Consider the following 23,684-nt stretch of genomic DNA (forward strand, 5'->3'; position numbering starts at 1 on the left):
CTTGAACTCACAGAGATCCACCTGCTTCTGCCTCCCGAGTGCTGGGACTAAAGGTGTGCGCCACCATGCCTGGCAAAAAATATATCTTTTTTATGTGTATGAGTGTTTTGTGTGTATGTATGTAAGTGCCCCTGTGTTGTGTAATGCCCACAAGGCCAGAAGAAGGTATTGGCTCCCTTGTGTCTTAGCTTTCTATTGCTGTGATAAAACACTGACCACATGGCAGCTAACAACTGTCCCTAACTCCAGTTCCAGGGGATCGACAGCCTCTTCTGTCCTCCTCAGGCATTGCACTACACAGGTGCACTTACCTACATGCAGGCAATACACACATAATAATAAAATATTTAAAAGAAAAAAACACTGACCAAAATGGGGAGGAAAGGGTTTATTTGGCTTCCAGCACAGTCCGTCATCAAGGGAAGCCAAGGCAGGAACCTGGAGCACAGACTATGAAGCTATGCTGCTTACTGGCTTGCTCCCTTGGCCTGTGCTCAGACTTTTTTTTTGGTCTTTTTGAGACAGGGTTTCCCTGTAGCCCCAGCTGTCCTGGAACTCACTATGTAGACCAGGCTGGCCTTGAACTCACAGAGATCCGCCTGCCTCTGCCTCCCGAGTGCTGGGATTAAAGGCATGTGCTACCACACCTGGTTGTCTTTCTTTTTGAGATAGGGTCTCCCTGTAGCCCCAGCTGGCCTGGAACTCACTATGTAGACCAGACTGGCCTTGAACTCAGTGTTGGGACTGAAGGAATGAGCCACCACTTCTTGCTTGTCTTTAGTATTATTATTAGTAAGAACTGTTATCTGAAGAGCACTTAGTAGACTGTGAATAAATGTTAGAGATAAGGAACAGTGCGGGGAGGGGAAGGAGCCTTTTACAAGGACAATATTCTTTTCAGATGGCCTCTTCTGATTTTCATGTAGAAGCTTTTGCCTTAGTTCATTACCTGTTGCTATAAAAAAATACTTGAGTCAGGGTATCAGAGTAACATACTTAGGAAGAATAAACGTTTTTTGCTCACAAAAAAAAGTTGGGAAGTCTAAGAGCATGCCACCAGTTTCTGATCAAAGCTTTTTGCTGTGTCAGAGCATGGCAGAGGGTATCACAGGGAGACATACAGAATGCTCAGCTCAGGTTTCTCTGTCCCTTCAAGCAGGGGCTCCACCTTGATGATCTTGTCCCAGTCCACTTCAGAACAATCAGCATATGAAAGTGAGGATTGAGTGTTGGGAGGGTACACTAGATAGATGGCTCAGCCTTTTTGTTTTTGTGGAGACCTGAGTTTGATTCCCAGCACCCATGTCAGGAGGCTTATAACTAACTGCCTGTAACCCTAGTTCCAGGGGATTTGACTCCCTCTTCTGGCCTCTATGGGCATTCCATTTCTATACAAACCCATACACTCAGAGACACAGATATACATGATTAAAAATAGTTTCAGGGACTGGAGAGATGGCTCAGTGGTTAAGAGCACTGGTTGTTCTTGCAGAAGACCTGGGTTTGAATCCAGAACCCATATGGTGGTTCACAACTGTTCATTAACTTCAGTTTCATGGGATCTGGTGCCCTCTTCTGACCTCCATGGGCACTGCACAACATAGGTGCACTTACATACATGTGGGCAATACACTCATGCACATAAAATAAAAAGAAAAACTCTCTCTCTCTCTCTTGCTCTCGCTCTCGCTCTCTTGTTCTCTTGCTCTCTCGCTCTCTTGTTCTCTGCTTCCTGACTGTGGAAGCAATGTGACCAGCTGCCTCATGTTCCTGTCACCAGGACTTCCCTGTCATGATGGACTGTACCTTGAACTGTGAGCCACAATAAACCTTTCTCCCTTAAAAAAAAAGAAAAAAGAAAAAAGAAAAACTATTAAAAAAAACCTTAAATTAAAAAAAGTTTCAGATGGGACACTCCAACCTTGGTGACTTCTGATCAGTAAAAGCCAGGGAGGGCATCCAGAATGACTAGAGGATCCTTGGTTTGTTGATGAGAAGGTGGCACATGATAGGAGATGGGCAAACAGTAAGTTAAAAATATGTCCCAACTGGGAGATGACTGCATGTGAAAATCAGGAATGACTGGGAAAGGGGTGGTATAATGTCAGTACTTTTTTTTTTTTGAGACATAGTCTTACTATGTATTCCTGGCTGACCTGGAACCCACTATGAACCAGGCTGGCTTTGTACTCTCAGAGATCTGCCTGCCTCTCCCTCCTGAGTGTTGGAATTAAAGATGTGTGCCATCATACCCAGCCATGTCAATAATTTTTTGAGTTGGCTTGTTTGGTTTTTTTTTTGACTTTTCAAGGAAGGGTCTCCTTGTAGAGTTCTAGCTGGCCTGGAACCCACTATGTAGACCATGCTGGCCTTGAACTCAGAGATCCACCTGCCTCTGTCTCCCGAGTGCTGGAATTAAAGGCATACACCACCATGTCTGGTGAGAGTTGGCTTTTTTAAATTAATTTTTTGTTTTGTGTGCATGTATATACGAATGTGTATGTAGAGGTTGGGGGACAACTTGTAGGAGTCAATTCTTTCCTTCCACCTATGTGGTTCTCGGGTTGAACTAAGGTTGTCAGGGTTCGGCAGCAAGCTTATTTGTCTGCTGAGCCATCTCACTAGCCCTTGAGTTTGATTTTAGGTGAAGGTTGATTAACTACTTAAATTCACATCCTAGTTTACTACTCATTGGCTTTGTAACCATGGACAAGTTATTTAAGCTTTGCCAGCCAGTTTCACTTAAACTACATAGGGTTGTTCAGAGGATTCAAAGAGATTAGGAATGAAAAAGACTTTATCATAGAGCCTGGCACCTAGTGTCCAGAGCCTGGCACCTTGGAGTTAAGGACAGTTGTGTATTGCCAAGTATTGAGGTATTTGTGGCCCACTGACTCAGTACTTGCAGTGATGACTCTGTTAGTCTTCAGAAAGGAGGAAACACCAATGTAGGTTACCATTAGAGAAATTTCCCCATTATCCATCCACTAAATGTTTTTTACCTCTACTTTTTTTCCTACTTGGATAAGCTGAGGGAAATGGAATACATCATGATTCCTATGCACTTCCACTGTCAGCTGAATTCTTTGCTAACACAGACTTTCCTTTATTGATTTGAAAGGAACTGAGTTATAGGAGAGTGACCCAGATCCCATTCTGCCGCCCTTGTCAGCAATAATGTCTTCATTATGGATTATACTTTAATTGGGCGACATTGTGGGCTAAATATTTTATAAATGGAGCACTTGGAAATGCATGCTCAATGTAAAAATAAATAAATAAATAAATGGAGCACTTGGGTTTGGACAGTTCTCTTTGGTTCTGTTCTGATGTTACCCTTTCAAAGTCAGTCCATGGTGTTGATGCTTTCCCTAAAGTGACATGATTTTTGATGAACTGGTAAAGTAATTTTCATGAATATTGTGCTGACATATTTTTTAAACATTTATTTATTTATTTATATTTTATGTGTATGCATGTATTGCCTGCATGGAGATAAGTGCACGCATGTCATGCAGTGCCCACAGAGGACAGAAGAGACTGTTGGATCCCCTAGAACTGGAGTTAAGGACAGTTGTTAGCTGCCATGTGGGTGCTGGGATTCGAACCCAGGTCTTATGCAAGAACAGTCAGTGTGCTTAACTACTGAGCCATCTCTCCAACTCCTATGCTGATATCTTAAAAAATTTTATTCATTCTTGAAGTACATGCTCTTTAAAATTTACTATTTTCTCTAATCTCAGAGAGAGAGAGAGAGAATGTATGTGTGTGTGTGGGGTGTGTGTGTGTGATGTATGCTTATGTGTGTGAACGTATACATTCATGTGGAGACCAGAGATTCGTCTTGAGCAATTTCCTTTATTACTCTCCACTTTGCTCTCAGAGACAGGGTCTCTAGAGCTGAACCTAGAGCTTGCTGTTTTATTTTGGCTAACCTGGCCATCAAACCCTGGGATCCTCCTATTTCTGTCTTCCCCCCTCCCAGGACTGGGGTTATAGGTACCTGTCACTATACCTGTGTATTATAATTATTATTTTTTTCTTCTTCCTCTTCCTCTTTTCTCCTTTTTTTGTTTTGAGACAGGGTCTCCCTATAGCCCCAGCTGACTTGGAACTTACTATGTAGATTAGGCTGGCCTTGGACTTACAGAGATCTGCCTGCCTCTGCCTCTCCAGTGCTGGGACTGAAGGTTTGTGCCACTATGACCAGCTTCTATTTTCTTTCTTACTTTTTTAAGACATAGTCTCATGGAACATAGGCTGGCCTCAAACACTCTGTGCATTAGAGGATGACCTGAATTTCTGATCCACTTTCTTCTACCTTCCTAGTGCTTGGATTTCTTTCAGGTTGTGCCACTCTACCTGGTTTATGTGGTGCTGGGGATCAAACCTAGGGCTTCATGCATGCTAGGTCAGCACTTTACCAACTGAACTACATCTTTAGCCTAGTCTGTCTGTCTCTTGATCTTTCTCTTGAGCTCTCTTAAAATTATACATTTATTTTTGTGAACTAATGAGTTTACTTTGGGTTACCAAGGTTAACCAGTGGCTATACCACTGAAGAAAATGTCTTTTCCTTCCCCAGCAACCATTAACTGCCCAGACATCCTTGGGGAGGCTGGGGTCTCATGAACCACTCTTGGTTTTTTGAGACCTCTCACTATTACTCAGGCTAGCCTTGAGCTTGCAGTTCCCCTGCCCTAGACTTTGAAGAGTGCCTTGACTCTAGGTATGATTTTGTTGTTGTATGAAATATAATGAGGAAGATAATCCAACTACCTGGAGTTACTTACCTTCAATGTGTAATGTGTATAGTTAGGTCGTTGTTAAAGATTCCTCTTGCTTGGGAGGCAGAGGCAGATGGATCTCTGTGAGTTCAAGGCCTATGTAGTGAGTTCCAAGCCAGCCAGGCAGGCTGACAAAAAGAAAGTCCTGCTGTTTTTCCTTTCTTCATGAATATTTACTACTTTCTAGGAAATAACAGTTTATCAATCACAAGCAACATTGGTTGGAACTAGTAGATTTGAACAGAATTCTTTGATTTTAGAAGGGTATTTGTTCTCATAGAATTGTAAGTAGAAATCTATTTAGAATGACATTACCTATTTTCTGATAGATTTCTGTATGTACAAAATAAAGATGATTGTATAATACAAATGTAGATTATAAATTCAGCTATTTTGTAAACTCTTGGAGAACAGGACAGTGTTTTATGTCCTATAGAATGTCATGTGCAATGGTAAACATATTGCTATCACTAAACCTTTCTTTTCTTTTCTCTTTTAATGTCAGGGTCTTATGTAACCCATGGTCAAGAACAGGCTGTCCTTGAACTTGCACTCTTCTTGCCTCTGCCTCCCAAGTGCTAGGATTACAGATGTGTACCATTACCCCGGCCCAGAAGCTTTTTCCCTGTGCTCTATTCATAATTGCTAAAATTTGAAAACATTCTTAATTTGGTGTTAGAAACTTTGCACCTGTGTGAGATCATGGAATCCTAATGATAATCCTGTATTAGTTTCATACTGTTGCAATAATGCATTATCACAAAATTAGTGGTTAAAACACTTACTTATTCTCTACTAATTCTGGAGATCAAAAGTCCTTAAATGGGTGGACAGGTCTCTGCCCCTTCTAGAAGCTATAGGGAAGAATCTGCTTCCTCTGGTTTTGTCCAGCTAAAAGAGTCTCTCTGTATTCCTTGGTTTGTAGTCCTGACATTGAATTTAAAAGCCAGCATTGTAGCATTTTCCAATTCCTGTGTTTCTGTACTTTATTGTCACAGTCCTTCTGTGTCTATGTCCCTCTTAATGCCACCTTGTAATTGTCCTCGTGATTATATTGGACCTACCAAGATAATGTCACATAATCTTTCCATTGCAAGATCCTTAACTCAGTGATCTACAAGTCCTTTTTGTCATACAGAATGACATATTCACAGCTTCCAGGGATTAGGACATGGACATTCCTGGGTGGAGGGTATATTCAGCCTACCACACCTTGTGAATGAAGTATATAGTGTTTCATAGATGAGGACTCAGAAGCACAGAGACTTGGCAAGATTGTGTTACAGTAAGTAGCCTAGGATTGAACACAGGCATCTTGCTCTAAGATCCTAAGCTCTTTAAGTATTGCTGATGGAGTCATTTAAGCTTTTTAAATTTTTTTTTTTTTTCGGTCTTTTTGAGACAGGGTCTCCCTGTAGCCCCAGCTGTCCTGGAACTCACTATGTAGACCAGGCTGGCGTTAAACTCACAGAGATCTGCCTACCTCTGCCTCCTGAGTGCTGGGATTAAAGGCGTGCACCACCACGCCTGGCCGGCTTTTTTAATTTTAATTTATTATTTTTATTTCATGTGTAATGAGTGTACTACCTGCATGTATGTAAGTGCACCTGTGTCGTGCAATGTCTGCAGAGGTCAGAAGAGAGCTTCGGATCCCCCGGAACTAAGAGTTAGGGATGATTGTTAGCTGCCATGTGGGTGCTGGGAATTGAACCTAGGTCCTCTGCAAGAGCGGTCAGTACTCTTAACTGCTGAGCCATCTCTCCAGCCCCCATTTAAACTTTTTAGTTAGGCTTCATGATTAGTAACACCTACTCTCCATTCCCCATGGCTGCTGGAGATCAAATGAAAGAATTCACAGAAACATGAGCAAGAGCGTCTTCATTGTAGCAGGCATGCTACAAGTTGGCCCCAAGATTTTTTTCTTCCCTGTCTCTAGGTATTCAGGGTTTTTGCTGTTTTCATTTCAGTTCACAGGGATCATTTTGGCACCTTGTAGGCTGTGGCTGTTGTATGTGGTTTCCTCAAATTCTTCAGTCTAGTTTCCCAAACTTGTTCCCGCTTTGAGTAATACTCAACTTCTTTTGGAAGACCTGGACACTTCCTTCAAGATTTGAAATGGCTGTCAATACTCTGTCTTTTTAAAAAAATTTTTTTGGTCTTTGGGGCCTGGAGAGATGGCTCAGCAGTTAAGAACACTGGTTGTTCTTGCAGAAGACCTGGGTTTGAATCCCAGCACCCACATGACAGCTAACAACTGTCCATAACTCCAGTTCTAGGGGATCCGATGGCCTCCCCTGTCCTCTGCGCATTGCACGACACAAGTGCACTTACCTACATGCAGGCAATACACTCATACACATAAAAATAATAAAATATTAAAAAATTTTTTTTTGGTCTTTATGGGATAGGGACTCCCTGTAGCCACAGCTGGCCTGGCACTCACTATGTAGACCAGGCTGGCCTCGATCTCACAAAGATTCGCCTGCTGGGGTTAAATGTGTATGCCATCATGCCTGGCTTCATTACCTTGTCCTTGAATGTGTACATAGTGGTAACTTTGAGGAGACACAGACTTTTGGTGTCAGAAATAGGAAGGCGTGTGTGGCTTTTGAGTGCCCACCTTTAGCTTGCTAGCCAGAGACACTCTTCACCACTAATGTTGAGCGTATATCATGTGCCAGGCACTTCTTAGACTCCTGTGATGTAGGATAGCCAGTCCATGGTCTGCCTTCATGAGGCTCCCTGTGCATGTGAGGAAAACAGACATCACATGTAAACTCAACACACTGGTTTAGGTGCAGTAAGCATCATCAGGGAGTGTGATTGGAAGCCATTTTGCAGGATGGTAGGAGGTCTTCTTGCAGAGGGAATTTGTAATCAAACCTGATTGTTACTGCTAACTGGAAAACAGATGTCCAGGTAGACAGACTGGGAAGAAAGTGAAAGTTAGGTGGCATGTGTAAGGTGCAGGAAGAATGCCAGTGTGGCTGGAGTGAGCTGGTAGAGTGGTAACGAAAGAATATACACACGTAGGTGCCAGATGACTTGATGTCTTTCAGGGCATGGAAAGAAGTGTGGTTCAGTGTGTGTGTGTGTGTGTGCATGTGTGCGTGTGTGCGTGTAGGCCAGGGACCGACTCAGGTGTCTTCCTCAGTTGCTCTTTCCCTCCCTCCCTCCCTTCCTTCCTTCCTTTCTTCCTTTTCTTTTTGAGACAGGGTCTCACAATGTAGCCATGACTGGCCTAGAATTTACTATGTAGACCAGGCTGGCTTTGGATGCACAGAGATCTCCTTTAGTTTTTGAGACAGACAGGGTTTCTCCCTGAACTTGGAACTCACCGATTTGGCTGGACTGGCTGACCTGTCTGCCTCTTCAGCAGAGGCTTTGTTATGAGGATGCTGGGGATTGAACTAGGTCTTTGTGCTTATGTGGCAATCACCTTACTATCTGAGCCATCTTCTCAGCCCCAAATGTGGATTTAGATAATGAAAGAACCTGCTTTATACCAGGAAGTCACAAAACCAGATAGCTTTTTTTTTTTAAATTTTTATTTTATGTGTATGGGTATATTGCCTGCATGTAGGTTAAGTGCACCCATGTTGTGCAGTGCCCATGGAGGACAGAAGAGGCTGCTGGATGCCCTGGAACCAGAGTTACAGATAGTTGTTACTGCCATGTGGGTTCTGGGATTTGAACCTGGGTCTTCTGCAAGAACAGCCAATTCTTAACCACTGAGCCATCTCTCCAGTCCCCTGATACAAGTGTTTTTAAGAGCTGACTGGACTTTAGTTTACAGACTAACCTGTAGTGATTATTGAGAGGTAGAGGAAGCAGGGAGACCACACAGGACACAGAGCAGAGAACAAGGAGCAGAGGTAGATTTAGAGTTAAAGCTGAGGGAATATAGATGAATTTGGTACAAAGTTTAGGAGTGAAAAGGACAGTCATGAATGCTGGTGTGGTAGGATGAAGGTATATGAGGGTTCAGAAGTGATTCCTAGGCATTTTGTTGTGCAGATAGCACCTGCTTAATATCTCAGCCTTTTTGTTGACTTAAATAGATAAAACTAAGAGCCTGATTCATATAATAAAGGGAGCTATGTTAATCTCATTTGGTATTATCTGACAAGATGGTTCTCAACTGGGAGGAATTTTGCTCTTCTGGGGACATTTGTCAGAGACTGCTGGAGATGAGGATGGGTTGTGGCACTGGCTAGTGGGTAGAGACTGGGGTGTGGCTAAATATCTTACATAGGGCAGCGCCCCCTCCCCAGAAGAAAAGATTCATCGGGTCAAAAATGTCAGCAGCACAGTGAGAAACATTACCTGATGAAGTTTCACCCTAATAGGAGAACTGGGCTCTAGTACGGTGGAAAACATGCCAGGGACAAAACATTTAAGCAGACACTGGCTTTTTCTTCCTCTTTTGGTTCTGTTCATTCCTCGGAAGTAATCTTGCTGGTGAAGTCAATCTTCTTTTTTGGTGTATTTTGTAAGCTTTCTGGCAAAATGGTCAGACTTTTCTGTTGTACTTCCTGATTTTTCTAGGCCTCAGTGGAAGAGTACTAGGAAGAACACAGGACTTAAGAACCTATTATTTAATCAGTAATAAACGACCTATACTGACAGGTCATTTATAATCTCCTGAAACCATAGGCAACACCCTTAGCAAATGTCTCAAAGGTTAAGAGAATAAACTTTCTAGCAATTAAGGTTCTTAGAGGAGGAAAAAGATGGTTATTTTCCTATCTGTTGGATCTTGAATGAATTAGACATCTTTGTTAGTGTTTACTAGTCAGGGAAAAAAGGTGAAATACAAAAAGGCATACTTCATTGTTTTTTTGTTTTGTTTTGGTCCTTTTGAGACAGGGTCTCCCTGTAGCCCTTGCCAACATGGAATTCACTAGACCAGCCAGGCCTCAAACTCACAAGAGAATACCTGCCTCTGATGGGCATAAAGGTGTGTGCCTCCACATCTGGCTCATTTTTTTTTTTAAGATTTGTTTTTACTTATGTGTATGTGTGCTTGGGTAAGCAGGTGCCTGAGGAGACCAGAGGGTCCTGGATGCCCTGGAATTGCAGTTACAGATGGTTGAGTGGTTGAGAGCTGCCTAATGTGTATGCTGGGAACTGAACCTGGGTCTTCTGTAAGAGCAGTAAGCACTCTTTAACGACTGAACCATCTCTTGGTAGCCCTGTTTTTGTCTTTTTGAGACAGGGTCTCCCTGTAACCCCAGCTGGCCTGGAACTCACTGTGTAGACCAGGCTGGCCTTGAACTCACAGATCCACCTGCCTCTGCTGGGATTAAAGGTATATGCCACCATGCCCTGCTGCCCTGTTTTTTTTTAAATTAATTTAAAATTTTAATTAATTAAAAAAAAACATACAAGCCACTCCCTCTAGATCCAACTGGCCTAGTACTCACTGTGGTGACCAGGCAGGACTCAATGTCATAGAAATCCACTTGCTTCTAGGCCTCTAGTGAACAGGGATTTAAAGGCATGTGCTACCTGCCCAACTTTTTTTTTTAAGACTCCATACAGGTTTTCCTTTTTCCCCTCACCACCCTATTCGCCTCTGTTTCTTCTACAAAGTTCTCATGAATATCCTCTTTTCAAGAGCACAGAGCAGCAAGCTGACCAGAACTCTCACCTCCATGCCGACTGACCCCCTGACTGAGACTTAGGAGGGCCCAGGAACTCTCAGGTCACATGTCTCCTGAGTCAACCATGTGGAGAGGCTAACAGTGCCTATGTGGGCCAGGCCCTTCTTGACTTGGAAGCAACCTTGGGCTGTGATGATTCTTTCTGTCCTTCCCCCAACCTAGTCACTGGATACCTCATTGAGATCGTTCCTTTAAGAAGACCCAACACGGTGCTTGGCTGCCTCACTTGTTTACAGTCCCAGAATAGTGCTGCTCTAAATACTGGGACTTGGCTTTTCCTTTTTTTTTGAATTGGCCAAAAGAGACATTATTTTGGTAGGACTTAGAAATAGAAAATAGTAGAGGATGTTTTCTTATTGTATGGGAACTCTACCCCAACTGGCAGGGTGCGTCTGCCACGGTGCTCTGCCGCTTCTGTTTTCGTGTCATGTGCTGTGGGCCTCCTTCACCATGTCTTCTGACTCCTGGTCTAGGTGGCTTCTTGGGGCCAGCGTTTTCTAGGTCTTGTCTTTAGGTAGGCTGCTTCAAACTCTGCTGAACTTGATTTTGGTCAGTTGACTGAGCCAGAGGGATCCTGATCTTCTGCATTATTGAACTTTTCCATTCTTAGAGTGTAAGAACTTATTTTTGGTTCAGTGGGTGGTTACTGCTTTGGCAAATTCTGGTCAGAACGTATACACATTTTGCCATTGGATTTTTATGTACCATGCCCAAAACAAAAACAAAACAAAAAGCAAAACCTCTTAGGGGCTATCTGTCAAAATAATAAGCAATAATTGGAGGAGCAGCAGAGCCTTCCTGCCCTACTGCCCTTCACTCACAGGAACCCAAGTGAAAGCCGCTTTGTTTAGTGATGTGGTAGAGGGGGATAGCATTAAATAGGATGACTGGGAAACCGGGTTGAGGATGACTCAGATGGTCAGGATGAAAGAGCTCCTGTGATGTGCCCTCAGTTTCTGCTCAACATCTCTGACATTCTCAGCCTTGGCCTTGTTTTGTTAGGACTGGCTTTTAACCTGGGAGAGTATTTTGTTTAGAATTTGACCCATCAAGGCCACTGTGAGTCAACCTTTTTTTTTTTTGGACATGGTCTCCCTAGTCCCCAGCTGGCCTCAATCTCAAAGAGATATGCCTGCCTCTGCCTCTGCCTCTGCCTCTTTAAAGGTATGTGCCAAAACACCTGGTTACGTTTTTTTTTTCCTCTACATGCCTCTCTGCCTCTCTGCCTCTCTGCCTCTCTGCCTCTCTGCCTCTCTGCCTCTCTGCCTCTCTGCCTCTCTGCCTCTCTGCCTCTCTGCCTCTCTCTGCCTCTGCCTCTCTGCCTCTCTGCCTCTCTGCCTCTCTGCCTCTCTGCCTCTCTGCCTCTGCCTCTCCCTCCTGAGGGTTGGAATTTTTTGTTGTTGTTGTTTTTTGAGATTAGGGTCTCCCTGTAGCTCCTAACTAGCCTGAAACTTCCTGTGTAGACCAGGCTGGCCTTGTCTCACAGAGACTCACCTGCCTCTTGAGTCCTGGACTAAAGGTTTGCACCACTGTGCCCCTGCTGTGAGTAAGCTTTTTAGGGAACCTGTCTTTGTTTTAGGTTACCTCCAGTTTTTGTGCTGCCCCCCCCCCACTTTTTCCTCTTGTCTAGAAGGAAGGAGGGAGGGAGGGAGGGAAGGTAGGCAGGCAGGCAGGCAGACAAGGATGTAGACAGCTCCAGGCCAGGAAAATTAGAAAGATCTATTGAAAGAAACACAAAGGAGCTTCTGGAGGCACAAAGGGTGTTTCTTTGGGGTGTTGTCACTCTGCCTCTCTTTTGTTTCTTTGTATTTTTTCTTTTTTCTTTTTCCTCTGGTTTTTGTCTCTATCCCCTTTGACAGGATCATATGTAGCCCAGGTTGGCTTTGAACTCACTGTGTAGCTGAGGATGACCTTGAACTGCTGAGCCTCCTGCTTCTACCTTCCTAATGCTGGGATAGCAGGTATGCACTGCTGCTGGTTTATGCAGTGCTGAGGATTGAAGCCAAGGTTTCATGAGTGTAAGGCAAGCAATCTAACCAACTAAGCCCTATCCCCAGCCCTCATTTTGCCCCCTTCTAAAAAAAATGCTTTTAGCTGGGTGTGGTGGCGCATGCCTTTAGTCCCAGCACTTGGGAGGTAGAGGCAGGTGGATCTTTGTGAGTTTGAGGCCAGCCTGGTCTACATAGTGAGTTCCAGGACAGCTGGGGCTACAAGGAGACCCTGTCTCAAAACGACCAAAAAAAAAAAAGCTTTTAAAAAAAAAATTGTGTGTGTGTGTGTGTGTGTGTGTGTGTGTGTGTAAGTATGATATGTGGATATGGGCATGCATGCCATGTACGTGTATAGGTCAAGGACAACTTGTGGAGGTTGGTTCTTTCCTTCTACTGTGAGGCTTCCGGGGATCAAACTTAGGCACTTTTAGGCTTGGCAGAAAGCATCTTTACCCACTGAGTCATCCTGCTGACCCTTTGCTACTCTTTTTTTTTTTTTTTTTTTTTGAGACAGGGTCTCCCTGTAGCCCCAGTTGTCCTGGAACTCACTATGTAGACCAGGCTGGCCTTGAACTCACAAAGATCCACCTGCCTCTGCCTCCCGAGTGCTGGGACTACAGGCGTGCGCCACCACGCCCAGCTTGCTTATTTTTTTTTAAAATATTATTTTATGTGTATGAATGTATTGCCTGCATGTATGTAAGTGCACCCATGTCATGCAATACCCATGAGGTCAGAAGAGGGCATCGGATCCTCTGGAACTGGAGTTATAGATAGTTGCTAGCTGCCACGTGTGTGTTGGGAATCAAACCCAGGAGACCCTGTTTCAAAAAGACACCCCCGCCCCAAAATTAAATAAAAAACAGACTATTGATGTATTATGTTTACATAATGAAGCACATATTCTATGTGTAGTTTTGAGTTTTAACACATATATATCTGTAACCACTAAAATCAGTACACAAAAACATTTCTACCACTTTAAAAGATTCCCTTTGTGCTTCTAAGATGTCAGTCCCAAGCAATCACTAATTTGCTTTCTATCACTATAGATCAGAGATTTGAATGTCTTAGAATTTTGTACAAATATAATTAGTTTTTTTTTTTTGTGTGTGTGTGTGTGTGTGTGTGTGTGTCTTTTTAAGCAGGGTCTCCCTGCAGCCCCAGCAGGCCTGGGTGCACTATGTAGACAGACTGGCCTCCATCTCACAGAGATCTGCCTGCCTACAGGTAGTATTATTTTGAGGCTGGCTTCTTTCATACACTATGTGCACCCCCCATCCCCCATTCAGTGAATTCAAGCACTGGTACATGCTAGGCAAGTGCTCTTACCATTGAATCACATTGATAGCCTTTTGTTTGTTTGTTTTTTGGAGGCACATATGTCTGTAGCTCCAGCTGGTCAGGAACTTAATATGGAGACTAGGTTGGCCTCAATCTCACAGAGATCTACCTACCTCTGCCTCATGAGTGCTGGGATTAAAAGTCTAGCTCCTAGGCTTTTGAAAGTATTTGAGGCATGCCTCACTGAGTTGCTGAGGCTGGCCTTGAATTTATGATCTTCCTGGCTGCCTTACTTTCCTGAGTAGCTAGGCTTATATGTATGTGCTGTCAATACCAGCTTATTATGGTTTTGAGATGTGTCTGTTGCTGCAGGTCTTTTTTTCACTGAGTTATATGGCTCCACCATAATTTGTTTATTCATTTATTGATAGCGAATGGCTATTTTACTTTTTTTTTTTTTTTCGGTCTTTTTGAGACAGGGTCTCCCTGTAGCTCCAGCTGGCCTGGAACTCGAGCTGTAGACCAGGCTGGCCTTGAACTCACAGAAGCTCCACCTGCCTCTGCCTCCCGAGTGCTGGGATTAAAGGCATGTACCATCACGCCTGGCTGCTATTTTACTTTTTATTTAAATTTTTTTTTATTTTATGTGTATGAATATTTTGCTTGCATTTATGTAAGTGCACCCATGTCATGTGGTGCCTGTGGAGTCAAGAAGAGTCTGTCAGATCCCCTAGAACTGGAGTTATGGAAGGTTGGTTGTTAGCTGCTATATGGGTGCTGGGAATTGAACCAGGGTCCTCTGCAAGAACAGCCAGTGCTTTTAACCACTGAGCTGTCTCCCTAGCCCCTGGTGGCTATTTTATGTATTATGTATGTATGTATATATTTATTTAGAGACAGGGTCTTGCTAGGTAACCCATGCTGGTCTCTAACTCATGATCTTCCTGCTTCAGCTTCCTGAGTGTTGGAATTCTAGGTATGCCTTACCATACCCAACTTGTACCATATATTTATATTGAGTATCATCTCTCTGTTAGAATATAAGTTCCATGAAGGTAGCTGCATTGTTGCTTTTTTCATTGCTGTGACAAATGACTTGAGAAAAACAAATTAAGGGTTTTTAAAAAAATATTTATTATTTTTATTTTATGTGTACGCGAGTATTGACTGCATGTAGGCAAGTGCACCCGTGTCGTGCAATGCTTGCAGAAGACAGAAGAGGCTGTCTGATCCCCTGGAACTGGTGTTACGGACAGTTGTTAGCTGCCATGTGGGTGCTGGGATTTGAACCTGGGTCTTCTGTTAGAACAGTCAGTGTTCTTAACCACTGAGCCATCTCTCCAGCCCAGGAAGGTTTTTTTTAAAGCTTCACAGTTTGAGGATATATTCGGTCACGACTGGGATGGCAGGGCAGGCAGGAGTGTGAGGCAGCTGATCACACTGCATCTGCAGTCAGGAAGCAGAGAGGGATGAGTGCTAGTGTTCAGCTGGCCTTTTTTCATTTTTATTTAAAATTTTTCTTTTTTTTCTTCCCTTTTTATTCAGTTCAGAACTATAGCTTGTAAGATAATGGCCCCCATTTCAGGGTGTGTCTTTGTTTTTCATTTAAATTTCTCTAGAAATATGTTCTCAAACACATCTGGGGGTGTTTCTTCTAGATGATTCTAGATTCGGTCAAAATAACCATCACAGCATTAAAATAATGTATAGTAGATTATAATGTTTTCCCCATTTTATGAGTGTGAAAACTGAGAAATGATCTCTTAGGGATTGTCCTAAAGTCAGCGACCAGTAGAACTGGCTTGACCAAATCCTCAATGGTACCATTCTGTTCATTCCCCTGGAGGGCATATAGCACCTGATCTTCTGTGCTGTGTTCATTCGTTCATTTAACAAATATATATTGATTTCCTGTTGTATGCCAGGCATCTTAGGCATCTTGCTATGTGTGTGGTAGTGAATGACACAAAGCTATTCCTGTCAGCATGGAGTATATAGTCTAGTTGGGAAGCTGAGGGCTGGTAAGAATGAAAAAGAGTTAATAGAAATGGTGGGCGGGAATGGAGGCTTTGAGCAGGAGTTGAGTTGTTGTTGCCTGTGGTGTGATTATCCTAGGTCTCTGTCTTCTGCTAGTCTGGTAGTTTTACATCTAAGGCCCCAGACTTTACCAGAGCCTTGCATTGGTTTTATTGTAGCTAAATAGGAGTATGTCATGCCGTGTAAAAGAGGGCTACAGTCCCCTTTGGAAGGTCTTTGGAAAGCTCTCTTGAGGACGATGGGGGATCTTGAGGATGACTTGGTATTTCCAGTCCTTGGAACTGGAAAGCTTTTTTTATTCAGATATAACATGAGAACTGAACTGGGTAAGTTAGGTGTGTCAGAGAAACGGATCATGGAACTAAAAATGACTGTTGGTGAAGAATTTGTGTGTGGATCATGTCTATGTAGACACACTGTTTGCTGCCAGGACAGCAGAGGAGCTTGTGGGTGTTATTTGAGGCTAGGGCTAAGGCACAGGGTCGGGCGTGGGAGGGTATAGTTGCAAGACATGGGAGGGGGATTCCTGACCTTTCAAGTCATGGGACACTTTGGGGACACGAGTGTGGAAGAAAGTGATCTTTGTCCCTACCAAATGTATTCTGTGTGTTTGTAAGGCCAGATTTGTGACTTCAGTCATCTTAAGAAAACATTTGATTGAGAAATGATTGTGTTTTTGCATGGAACTCTCCCATACACAAAGACAAAGTGTGCATTTCTTTTAGGATGGAGTGGAAGTAAACTTTCTGAACTTACTGTGATGAGGAAACAGGTTCTTTTTTTTTTTTTTTTTTTTTTGAGACAGGGTCTCCCTGTAGCCCCAGCTGTTCTGGAACTCACTATGTAGACCAGACTGGCCTTGAACTCACAGAGATCCACCTGCCTCTGCCTCCTGAGTGCTGGGATTAAAGGCATTCATTTGGACTTTATATATATAATTTTTATTTTGTTATTTTTATTTTATGTGTATGAGTGTATTGCCTGTGTGTATGTGAGTGCACCAGTGTCATGCAATGCTGTGGAGGTCAGAAAAGGGCTTTGGATTCCCTTGGAACTGGAGTTAAGGACGATTCGTAGCTGCCATGTGGGTGCTGGGAATTCAACCTGGGTCCTCTGCAAGAGCAGTCAGTGCTCTTAACCACTGAGCCATCTCTCCATTTGGACTTTATTTTAAAATAAAGCCATTGATCGGTTTGACTTAATTTTAGTAAAGTGCTATTTGAAAATTAGACCATGAACATAAGTCATTGCCTGGTGTTCTTTTATTTTATTTGGCATTGGAACCGAGGGCCTCACACATGCCAGGCAAGTGCTCTACACTGAGCTGTATCCCCATATTCTTGTTTTTTTTTTTTTTTGGGGTTTTTTTTGAGGCAGACCCTCCCTGTAGCCCCAGCTGGCCTGGAACTCACAGAGATCTGCCTGCCCCTGCCTCCCAAGTGCTGGGATTAAAGGCGGCCTGGCAAATCCTGATATTCGTTTTTTTTGTTTTGTTTTGTTTTGTTTGTTTGTTTGTCTTTTTGAGATAGGGTCTCTCTGTAGCCCCAGCTTTCCTGGAACTCACTATGTAGACCAGGCTGGCCTTGAACTCACAGAGATCCATCCGCCTGCCTCTGCCTCCCATGTGCTGGGACTATAGGCGCGAGCCACCACTCCTGGCTCAAACCCTGATATTCTTAAACATAATGAAGGAGGCTTTGGATTTTTCAAGGGAGAATTCTTTCACTTTCCACCTCTTTCCCTCCCCTAGAATAAAAATGTTTTCCTTGGTCTATACCTGTGTGGTCTATCATGTTAGGTCAGTGCTAGACACCAGTAAGCTCAGTGTGTGCCTGTTGACTATAGTCAAGTTCTACTTGTGTTTTGGGGTACTGATCTCTAATTAGAGTGAGAATCTTGCTTGGTTTCTTTGGTTCTCTAACTTGGAACTCAGTTTAAAAGGGAAAGAAAGCAAAACAATCCAGAAACCAACAAATAAAAATCATCTGTAGAGGGCTAGGGAGGTGGCTCAGTATTTAAGAGCACATACTGCTTACAGAAGACCTGAGCTCAGTGCCCAGCACTCACATTGGGTGGCTTACATCTGCCTGTAACTGCAGCAGCTCCAAGAGATCTGACACTCTCTTCTGGACTCTGTAGGCACCCACACTCACATGTACACACACACACACACACACACAGTTAAAAATAAAGTCTTTCAAAAAATCATTAGTAGACTGTACAACGCAGATGCACTTACACACATGCAAGGCGTACCAAAGATGCATTGCAGCATCTTTGTGAAACTTAGGAGGAATGTCTGGTCATGGTTGTGACATGATCCTTTTCTTCCAGAGGCCAGGAAAGAAAGGGCCTTGATATGAGCTGCTTAGGAGTGTTTTGGTGTAGTCATCTTCTAGAGGAGGCTGAGCTTATTGAACGTCCTTTGTTGTGAGCTGTTTAGATCTTTCTCTTTTGCTTGCCGATCTCTTCCTACGGCTTTTGGGGAACAAAGTCCATATATGTTCATTCTTCCTGGAATGATTCTGAGGGTAAAGATGGAATCTCTTGAGGGAGACTGTCCATCATGGCTGTTATCCACTTGGGTCAGAGGTGGCCTGCTGAACACTTCCTCCCATGAAGTACTCTGATTTCCACATGGGGAAAATGGGGATCATTGAGTACTGTTAATTCATTTTACAAACTCTATTTAGAATGTTACACAAATAAATTTTTAGTAAGGGAAGATGTAGAGGGGTGGGGAGAGGCACAGGCTGTTAGGTTTCTCACAGCTTAATATGTATTGGGTGGTCATTTTATTGAGAGTCAGTTGTAACACCAGTACTAATAATAATGTATTATTTTAATTAGAAGGAGAGGAGAGGAAAGGAGTTACCTGAAGTGAGCAGAGAGGGCTTTGCTTAAGGTAGAGTCAGTTTAGTTCTGGCCACATTTCTCAATTAGTGACTTCTGAGCAACAGTTGGGTGTGAGCCCAGTTGCTACTGTGCTTTACACCTGGGTGTTTTCCCTGTGGGCTGGTTCTAGGTTATAATGGCTCCTGTTTCCCTCACTGTGTGCCACACAGTGAGATGGAGCACTGTGCTCTATCTCAGCCTGTCCTTTCACTGCTTCCTGGGGTTGTGTAATCAGTTATCTTATGTCCCACGGCTTCAGGAGTGAAGTAGCTTTTTCAAGGCCAGCACTAGCAAAACTAGAAGTAGAAAAGAGTCCAGTAGGCTCTGGGAGGAGGGAGAGTGAAAGTTGGGGAGGGGTGGCTTTGTTGTTGCAGCTTTTACCACAGACTCTTTCAGACTTGTTTTAGAATTGGGCGGGGTGGCTCAGTGGGGTGGCCGTTGGCAGATTCAGGGTCAGGGAGCTCTTTTGACTTCAGGAATGGGACGAAGTGGGGTCATTGAGTGTAAACAGGCAGAGCAGGAAGATCAGGAGCCTTGTCCCTTCTGGGGCCACTTCGTTCCCTCATCAAAGGGAATCTTTTATTTATTTATTTATTTATTTATTTATTTTTTGGTCTTTTGGAGACAGGGTCTCCCTGTAGCCCCAGCTGTCCTGGAACTCACTATGTAGACCAGGCTGGCCTTGAACTCACAGAGATCTGCCTGCCTCTGCCTCTCTATTTCAGATCTCCTGAAATATCTTTTTAAAAAAATTACATTTGTTGCTCTTTTATTTTTTTATTTTTTAATATTTTTTATTTATTAAAAATATTTTATTTCTTATTTTTATTTTATGTGTATGAATGTATTGCCTGCATGTATGTGAGTATACCCGTGTCGTGCAATGCTGAGGAGGTCAGGAGAGAGCTTTTGGATTCCTCTGGAACTGGAGTTAAGGACAGTTCATAGCCACCATGTGGGTACTGGGGATCAAACCCAGGTTCTCTGCAAGAGCAGACAGTGCTCTTAACTGCCACACCAACTTTCCAGCCCCTATTTATTATTTTTATTTTATGTGTATGAGTGTATTGCCTACATGTATGTGTCTGTGTCGTGCAAAGCCTCAGAGGTCAGAAGAGGGTGTCAGGTTCTCCTGGAACGAGTTAAGGATGTTTGTAGCTGCCATGTGGGTGCTGGGAATCAAACCCTGGTCCTCTGCAAGAGCAATCAGTGCTCTTAACTGCTGAGCCATGTCTCCGGCCCCTCTACTTAGTCACTTAGTCCAAGCTGACCCAGAACTCTTGTGCAGCCCAGGCTGAAACTGAACTCCTGATCCTCCTGCCTCAGCCTGCAGTGCTGGGGGATCATAGGCATGCACCATCACATGAGGCTTCTTATCTTATTTTTACCTTTGCTTTCTCAGTTTAAAAATCGGTCTTGCTGCTATGTAGGTGAAGGCAGTTAGGTTTTTTCTGGATCAGGGAAAAATACCCACAGGTTTGGGATGTGGCAGGTTTGGGATGTGAAAGGCAGAAAGAGAAATGAGGTTTGGCTTCAACTTTGCCAGGCATTTTCTCTTCATCTGTTGATTTAATTTGCAATGATATTTCCCAGTTAGAGGTAAAAATGGTTATACCTTTGTTTTACACATGAAAAAAATACTGTCACTGTCTGCTAAATGATTGTAGCTCATCAGGAGACAGCCAGCCAAGAGCTTTGAGTTCTTTGAGTTTTCTTTCTAGACTGAACATGTGAACATATGTGTTAAATGTATCTCAGGACACCAAACAAGTAATCAAGTAATATCCCCAGATGTCTACAGAGACCGTTTTTTGTTTCATCATATATATGTATACATGTGTGTGTGTGTGTGTGTGTGTGTGTGTGTGTGTGTGTTACTGTTTTGATTTTTGAGATGGAGGGGCATCTTGCTATGTAGCCCATGCTGGCCCAGAACTCTCTGTGTAGCCCATGTTGGCCTTAAACTCACAATTTTCCTGCCTTAGCCTCCTGAGTGTTGGCATTACATGAATGTGCCAGAACACCTAGCTTATTTACATAATTTGGTGAACACCTAATATGAATCTGGAGAGTTAATTCTGTACCTAATCCTACATACCTGCTCTCAGATATTTTCAATACCAGTTTCTGTTTGTGGCTTAAGAGATTCATTAGAGGGTAGATTTTCATGGAGGAGACAATCCCTAGGCCTCAACCTCCCTACCACAGGATTGCTCAGAACTGTTTGAGAAAGTAGATGACTCTTCCAGCTGGCCACCCTGACCTTAGCTGACTCCTTGCTCGTAGAGGTTTGTGGAGCTTTTGTTTGTCTCTTGCTGGCTACCTTAGCAACTTGGAAAACCAGACTGGCTAAGTGACACAGGTTGAAAATGGGCTGCTTTGTTACCTTTTTTAAAAAAATAATTTAAAATTTAATTTAATGTTTTTTGGGACAGGGTGTCCCTGTAGCCCTAGCTGGCCTGGAACTCACTGTGTAGACCAGGTTGGCCTTGAACTCACAGAGATCAGCCTGCCTCTGCCTTCCAAGTGCTGGGACTAAAAGTACATACCACCACACTCTGCTTAATTTAATTTTTTAAAGACAGAATCTTGCTGTGTAGCCCAACCTAGTCTTGAATTTGTGATCTTCCTGCTTCAGCCTCCTGAATGCTAGGATTACAGGTGTGCACCACCATGCCCAGCTTCTGGATCTTTTCTTGTTTCTCAGGGTTATCTGCTAGTCATGTGGCCCATGCACAAGTTTATCAAGTGCTGCCTGTTGGGCCCTGTGGAAGATGTATGGTGGGGGAAAGTGATTAAAGTTTCTAGCAAAGCATCTGGCATCCAGTCACTCATTTATTCTGTCACTAGATCTGAGGCTTTTGTGTACAAGGCTGTGTCCTAAGTGCTGTGCATGCAAAGATAAGACAGACATGGTCCTGTGCTCCTGAATCTAGTGCCTGGCTCTGTTGCTGCAAAGGTGGGCAGTGAGCTGTTGGTATTATCACCAGCACCAAGGCTTTTAATAGTATAACTATAGTGGGGCTGGAGAGAGGGCTTAGTGTTTAAGGGCATTGGCTGCTCTTTCAGAGGACCTGGGTTCAATTCCCAGCACCTACATGGTGGCTAACAACTGTCTGTAACTCCAGTTACAGGGGATCTGACATCCTCTTCTGACCTCCGCAGGCATTGCACAACACGGGTGCACTTGCATACATGCAAGCAATACATTCATACACACAAAATAAAATTAATAAATAAAATAAAAATAGTAAAACAGCTGGGTATGGTGGCGCATACCTTTAATCCCAGCACTCGGGAGGCAGAAGCAGGCGGATCTCTGTGAGTCCAAGGCCAGCCTGGTCTACGTAGTGAGTTCCAGGGCAGCTGGGGCTACAGAGAGACCCTGTCTCAAAAAGACCAAAAAAAAAAAATAGTATAACAATAGTCATATCATTAATGAGTGGTGCCTTTTGATGAGATTAAAGAAGGCGACTTATCATACTTTACACTCCTTGGTCTGTCTACATCTCTGTGTTCTCTATCAGCTACAGACACCTGAATCAGAAAGGTGTTTTGTTTTTTATTCTGTTGGTTGGAAGATTCTGGTATAAAGGTTTATTACTCCTTTAGCTCAAGTAGGCTTCTTTGGAGATATGTTGACTCTGGGGTTCTGTAGTCTGAGTAGGGATCCTGAGCAGTTTTCTTTTTTTTTTTTTTGTCTTTTTGAGACAGGGTATCCTTGTAGCCCCAGCTTTCTTGGAACTCACTATATAGACCAGGCTGGCCTTGAACTCCCAAAGATCCATCTGCCTCTGCCTCCCAAGTGCTGGGATTAAAGGCGTGCGCCACCACACCCTGCCCTGAGCAGTTTTCTGAAGCACCTGCTAGATCCTACTAGCCTTTGGCCTTTTCCTGCTCTTTTTGGGGTGGTTTTTTAATGAAGACTCTAGTGTTCCTTTTAAATTTTAATTATTATTATAATCTTTTTTTTTGAGACAGGGTCTCCTTGTAGCCCCAGCTGGCCTGTAATTCGCTATGTAGACCAGGCTGGCCTCACTCTCACAGATCCACCTGCCTCTGTCTCCTGAGTTCTGGGATTAAAAGGCATGCACCACCATACCTGGCTGTTCTTTTTTTTTAAAAATAAATTATCTATTTTTTCATTTTTATTCCATAGGTATTAACATTTTGCCTGCATATATGAAAATGCACCCATGTCGTGCAGTGCCTGTAGAGGCCAGAAAAGGGTGTTGGATCCCCTGGAACTGGAGTGTAGACAGTTGTTAGCTGCTATGTGGATGCTGGGAACTGAATCTAGGTCTTCTGTAAGAATAGCCAGTGCTCTTAACCACTGAGTCATCTTTCCAACCCTACAGTATTCTTTTAAAAAATATTTAGAAGCTGGATCTTGCACACTTTAATCCCAGCACTTGGGTGGCAGATGCAGGTGAATTTCTGTGAGTTCAAGGCCAGCCTGGTCTACTAGTGAGTTCTAGGCCAGCTGGGACTACAGGGAGACCCTGTCTCAAAAACATCAAAAAAGAAAAAAATTTAGAAATTACATTTATGTACATGTATGTATATCTGGGGGGGGATGTAAAGGTCAGAGGACAACTTGTGGGTGTCAGGTCTTTCCTATCATGTGGATCCTGGGGATGGAATTCTGGTCACCAGAGTTGGTGGCAAGTACCTTTACTTGCTGAGCAGCTTGCAGGACCCTGCAATTTTCTTTAAATTGTTATTGGCTGTTTTATGGATATATGAAGTTTGAACAATAAACTCTTTTAAAATAATTAAAACTTAAGCTGGGCGTGGTGGCACACACCTTTAATCCCATCACTGGGGGCGGGGCAGAGGTCGGTGGAGCTCTGTGAATTTGAGGCCAGCCTGGGCTACATAGCAAGTTCCTGAATAGCTGGGGCTACGGGGAGACCCTGTCTCGAAAAGACCAAAAAAAAAAAATCACAACTTCACTGAAGGACATTTGGGGACACAAATTAGACTCTCTAGGCTGTAATGTTATATATCTATCTATCATGTAA

General features: G+C 43.3%; 1 protein-coding gene across 3 annotated transcripts in view; it reads left to right on the plus strand.

Moving 5' to 3' along the window:
* Zfyve1 (zinc finger FYVE-type containing 1) overlaps window positions 1-23,684 on the plus strand; it is a 69,035-nt gene that overhangs the window by 3,450 nt on the left and 41,901 nt on the right. The window lies entirely within an intron of this gene.

The sequence above is a fragment of the Nannospalax galili genome, unplaced genomic scaffold (genome assembly GCF_000622305.1).
Source record: "Nannospalax galili isolate Female #2095 unplaced genomic scaffold, S.galili_v1.0 scaffold24, whole genome shotgun sequence".
NCBI lineage: Eukaryota > Metazoa > Chordata > Mammalia > Rodentia > Spalacidae > Nannospalax > Nannospalax galili.